Source organism: Rhododendron vialii, chromosome 3a (genome assembly GCF_030253575.1).
Source record: "Rhododendron vialii isolate Sample 1 chromosome 3a, ASM3025357v1".
Lineage (NCBI taxonomy): Eukaryota > Viridiplantae > Streptophyta > Magnoliopsida > Ericales > Ericaceae > Rhododendron > Rhododendron vialii.
The window spans coordinates 6,507,754-6,513,753 of NC_080559.1; positions in this window are offsets into that span (position 1 = coordinate 6,507,754).

The window sequence follows — 6,000 nt, forward strand, 5'->3', positions numbered from 1 at the left end:
GTAGAAAAAAAGCACCTTTTTGAAATAGAGAGGTGCCTGTTTTGCAATGTCCTGGGGCAAGGGAATGCACTCAATCAAACAATGGCGCCTTTGCTGGGCCAACCCCATGACCGTTTCAAGGAACACAACATCCTTTTCTTGCTTTGCAAACATCATGATAAGGCATTTATTGAAGTTGCGAATTTCGTCTCACACACTATTGTCCACAGTCCTTGTAGCTGATTCACGCTGTTTAGAATCAGTGAAGTAACTGCTTAACCAAAATTTAACCAACAACAGCGACAGCAAAAAAAGAAAAACTAGCTGCAGAAGCTTCCATCAAGCCTAGTATTTCTAACTTATGCAGAAAAAGAAAGTTCAGGAATCGGCAAGGGCCAAAACTGATCAAACTAAAAAGATGTAGCATTCCAAATACTTGACTGTACCACTACCGAAAAATATGTACCTACAAGTTTATCTAACCCAAGTGATTTATTGCAAACTGTAGCTCTATCTTGTCTTTGGAAAGCATGAATGGAGTTGCATGATTCCTGCATTATTACTTGCAACAAGAAAAAGGAATTGCGTTGTGCTCATACTTAAGCTTAAGACCAAGCAAGCCTGCTAAAGATGGATATGTTATTCGACCTGAGATAAACTGACTCATTCTAACAAATTTGGAAATGAAGGCTACCCCTGAGGGGATTGAGCTCAGTAAACCTCGCTGATGCCAGTAAACTGAGGTCCAATCCCATAGCTTCAATTTTTGCACTTGGGATTTCCTTACCTATAGCTTCTTTGACCTCTTTTCCAGAAGCCATACTTCTGACGCCCATTGGTACATGGACACCATGCAATGCTAGAACACGCGCAATTTCAGTGCCAATACCAATTGACGCTGCTGCAACAACCGCAACATGATAAGCATATGCCAGAAATTCAGGATTCAGAACAATACACTACTTCATCCAACACAGTTCACTCATCAGCATTTGCCCTTCTGTCAGTTATGTGCAGTGCCCAATATGAATAGCAGATTGAATGGGCAAAACTCAAATAATCCAACTTCAGGGACATTCTGCAACATGCCTTGTTCTCGATTGTACTTGTCAATTCCAAAACTTAGAGGGGACTTCCGCTGCTTATATAGAATTTTGCATGTGAAGTGTATAAGCAAATTGGTTCAATGAAGTTAAACTAACTACCTTATGTCAGGTGTCTTTTTCAGCAGAATGAGATACCAAAATGTTACTTTTAGCTAATTGAGAAAAATAATTTCACAAGTCCGAGCAAGCGAGCCCACGCAAAAAACTTTCATAATAAAAGTTAGGACAAAACTCAGGATATTCCCCTTCTTTTTTGGTTAGTAAAACTGAAGATATAATGCTATACCAAATCTTTTTGCAACCATTCATGCACTCCGCACCAGCATTTAGGCTTGCTCGATCACCCTTTTTTCTTCGGTACAGCCTAGTGTTCTGTTATTGCGTAGAAGGATTCTGGAAGTACACATGTAAAGGTATCTCCAAGGGATGAAATACAACCAAATTCAATGTACTGTGAAAGTAAAAGGAAACAAATTGGCCGTTGGAACGAAACTTATATCATCGAATAAGCAAGAACATTTCTTTTAGAGCTGAGTGTGTTTTACCACAAAGCAGATGTGAACTATAAGAAGAGATTATGGCTATTAGTAGATTGGTGTTGCGATTTGTGATATCCCCTCAGCCAAAATTGTTTTTGTTTTTCATTTGAACCGTTTCAACGCCTGAAGGGCCTTACAAGATTTCACCGCAAAATACAGGAATGAAACAAAACTACCAGCATCTCGACGAAAGCAAATGCACTAGCAAGCTCAATTACACATTATAAAGCGAAAGCAGACAAACAATGAGGTCGGGCATATAAGGCCAGTCAAAACGTAAAAAGACCATCAACAGATTATGATAAATTGAAGTGACCATGAAATTGCCTTTCAGAAAGAAAAAAAATTGAGACCATGAAATCCAATATAAACTTAATTGTTCTCAGTTAGGGTTGAAGCCTGAAGGGTGGAAGAGACCTGTAACAATGGCAGTGAGAGACTAGTCCCATGAATTCCTTCCTCAGCTGTAGAGCGCTATGAAATTGCATAATAAAGCTCCATTTCTGCTGAACAACCGAATTCTCTCTCTCTCTCTCTCTCTCCCGGGAGTGAACTCACAACATCCAGTGATAAAATGGGTTTCATCTGGTACGGCCATATCTATTTTCATAAAAATAAAATCACACAAATCATCTCCGATAATGTATTAATCAGTTCTCGATTACTGTTATCTTCAACAAGATTCATTTTCTTGACAATTTCTACAACCTGAACCGCTTCGATCATAGAAATAACCTGTCTTAAGTTCACAATTTATCAATTACACGAAGAAGCAGTCCCTGCAAAGCGACTGTAACAAAATGAGTTTGATCAAGTGTGGTCAAACCCATCTTCCAAGAAAAAACTTCATTCAGATCATCTTCGATTACGTATCAATAAGTGATAGATTCCCATAATCTTCATCAGGGTTTATCATATTGACAAATTATATAATTTGAACAGTTCCGATTACAGAAATAATCAAAATGAGTTCACAATTTACCAATTACAAGTTTCGATCCACACAACGGGAGCTTCGCAGGTTCAAATGCGAAGTCTCAATAGAATCCGAACGGCGTCGTTTGGAAAACCTCGCGTCTCTGAAGGGCGAGTTCTTGACCAAATTTGCTCCACCGCAGGCCAAATCAGATATGTGGGTAAGCTCTTCTCTGGGTTTTCTCTCTCCTTTTATCTCTATCTATGCAAAACTCATTTTCAAGACTGGAAGCTATGGAAGTTTCTTCAACTTCCCCAATCTCCAGTGGTTCCTGAGGGATGGTGGTATTGATGAAGATAGTGGGATTTTGCATAGAAGTTTTTTTTTTTTTTTGATCCACCGAAACGCCCCTCGGCGCATATATAGAAATAGAAGTTCATACATGGGTACAAAATCACAAGCCTCGCTTGCATTTTTTTCCCCCTGGAATTCGTTGGTGCACCTACATATTGGTTTTAGCCTCATCTGATTCTCTTGCAGCTCTACAAGCAACATATTGGCTTGTTTCATTAGCTTTCTGGCTTCTGCTATCGCCTATTGGCCAATGGCATGATAAATTGCGCAACCATGTTTTCCCTAGCCTTGTTCTTTAGTGTTAGTTGGACTAGAAATGATTGCAATTTTGCTTATATGAAATCCAGTAATATTGGAGATGAAAGGTTTTGAAGAGTAAAGATTTGGAGCATTCATTTTTCAATAATACAAAAATGGTGATAAATGTGGAAAAAGTTTGGGATTCTGTTACAAGGTTTGATGAAGACCGTTGGAGTTGTTCATTCTTCCTAGCAAAAAACAGATTAAGGATTGGACATGGCCTAATTGGTCCAACATGACTCTTACAAGTTACAAGTACCCTCTCCTCTAGTTTCACTGGATGTTTTTTCCTTTCCCCTCCCTTTCCCGGTGGTAATTTCATTTGCCTTTTCAGACAGTTTCTTTATTTTTCAATGCATCGCTGACAATGGAACATATACTAATGTGGCAACGACAAACAAAACTGCAATTTTAATCTTCAATAGGAAGAGAAACGTTTAGTTGGCGCCTACCAAGATAATTTTACTTCATATATTTGCCTCTTTCCTTTCCTATTCAAGAGACCGTCCGTTTCTAAGAACTATAAATGTAACATAGTTGAGGTGCAAATTGAACTGGTTTGTGGTTTATGGGTTTGTGGTCTCTTTGGTCTTTGTTATTAGACATGTTAGATTCTTTTTCCTACAGTATAGCTTGTTTACTCGGTTTGATTGCTGAACCATTCACCAGCATTCTATCGTGTACGTAGTATGCCTCCTTGAACTCCTTAATTAGTGAGAACTTGGTTTTCAAGTCATTGTTGTTTCCATATTGGTGAAAGATCACTATGCTATTTAGAATATATCATTATCAATACATCAGTTTTCTGATTCCAGCTGTATGTCTTGTGATTATTGGTCTTCTCAATAGTTTTATTTTGGTTTTTTCTGGGTTTAGCTAAGCTAAAATGCTGCCTCTTGATGGATGGGCTTGTTATTGATGCTAATGAGATTCACTTGCATATGAGATACGTTGGCTCCTTTCTGTTCTCGTACGGCAATTTGCATATGAGCATCTCTATCAGCTCTTTTAAGAGCCCATTTAGTGTCATAATCCTTTACAAATTATTTCTCCTATATATAAACTTGTCAGTCCTATTGTTAGGTAGCAAAATTTAGTCAAAATTGCCTGCCTAGCGTTTCATTGAATTGTGCTTTCATCAAAAATCAGGCGTCTAGTTAGAGATAAACTTTAACCGTCTGCGCTCCTTCATGACATACCCTGTACTATTTCTTTCTTTCTTGACTGGATACATAGCCAAAAAAGGCTTAATAAGAAACACCAATATCAGGAATATGAAAACATCCCAAACAGCATGCCACGGGCGAGGCATATTTGTTTCAAGAGCCAGAGAGGCAAGTTTGGCTGCTACTCTATTAGCTGCTCTACTGATCCAATTCACTGAACAAATCCCTTGATATCTTCCACCAAAAGCATTGACTTCCCAGGGGCGATCGAATTCGTTCGTGCAGAGGAGAATTGCTTGCCGACAATCTGACTCCACAATGACATTAGACATCCCCAGATCTTCGGGCACCAACCAGGCCAACCGAATTGCCATTACCTCGCCTTGCTAAAACAGAACTAACCGTAAGAGGTTTCACCACTCCGTCAACAATTTTCCCTTTGAAATCTCTAAAAACAACAGCCGACAAAGCCTCATTTCTCATCCCAGACATAGCCACATCACAATTCGCGTTCCACTGATTTCCCAAACGGGGAGACCGTACCTGAGTTGCAACCATGGGATTTTGAACCCCCAACCTTTGTAGATTGTATACAGATTTCTCCCTTTCATTTATTCCGACCGATAAGTTAAAAAGAGGTTCTTCACTTGAAGGAGCAAAAATTAGGCCTCAACTCTGGAAAGAGAGATATATGATATGTATGCCTATGTTCCTTTTACATAACATGGATACGTAGAGATCGACTTATCAAGTCTATAAGCACAGTGCGTTGGGCTGGAAACGCAGGAGATGCTTAGCTACACCGCAGCTCCTTTTTAGCAGCAACCTGACAATAAGAATTGTCAAAAAGTCAATGTCCTCTATTTTTTTGTGTTCTGAACAAGCAACTAATTCTTAATGGAAGTGATCACAAGGAAAAACTCCACAATGACAACCAACAGAAAAGAAGGTTATGAATCACCCAAGTCTCTGATAGGGTGACTAGTCACTGCTAATGCAACCAACTAAGAAAATAAAGGATCCTCCTGTTAGTGCAAACTGCAAAGAAACAGATGAAGTGCCGATTAGAATACTCAAACAAAGAGGCTTTTACCATAACAACATGAGCGATATGATCTAGAAGCCCTTTGGAAATCGACAAATCCCTCAAAGAATAGGAAGGATTTCCTGCATTCAAAGCTCAAAAAAGTTGCAAGGAGCAGTGGAGTATTGTTAGGTGTCTGATTAATCACATGGCATAGAGAGAGGCGGAGTAGCTTATATCTGCTCTCCCAACGGATTTACCCCTTGTTGCTCAAGCATAAGTTACTTATATTGATCAAACAAGCTACTTCTAACTCCTAATGGAAAATGCACGAGAACTGTTGATTGCAAATTGAGGTGTATGTGTTGTAATGGCTCCAACGTAGTCTTACCATGATCAATAAGTATTAGACCACAAACACTTACACACACACTCAAAAGGGGGTGCGCTCCGCACACACTGGATACTCCAATTTGTGCGGAGCCCACCCCCATTGTGAGTGTGTGTGTGTGTGTTTGTTTGTGGTTGTGGCATTGTTGTACCCTGATTGACCATTATTTTGGTCCAATCTGATCCCTTCTGGATGCATTTACAATCCTACCTTCTTTGCTAGTTC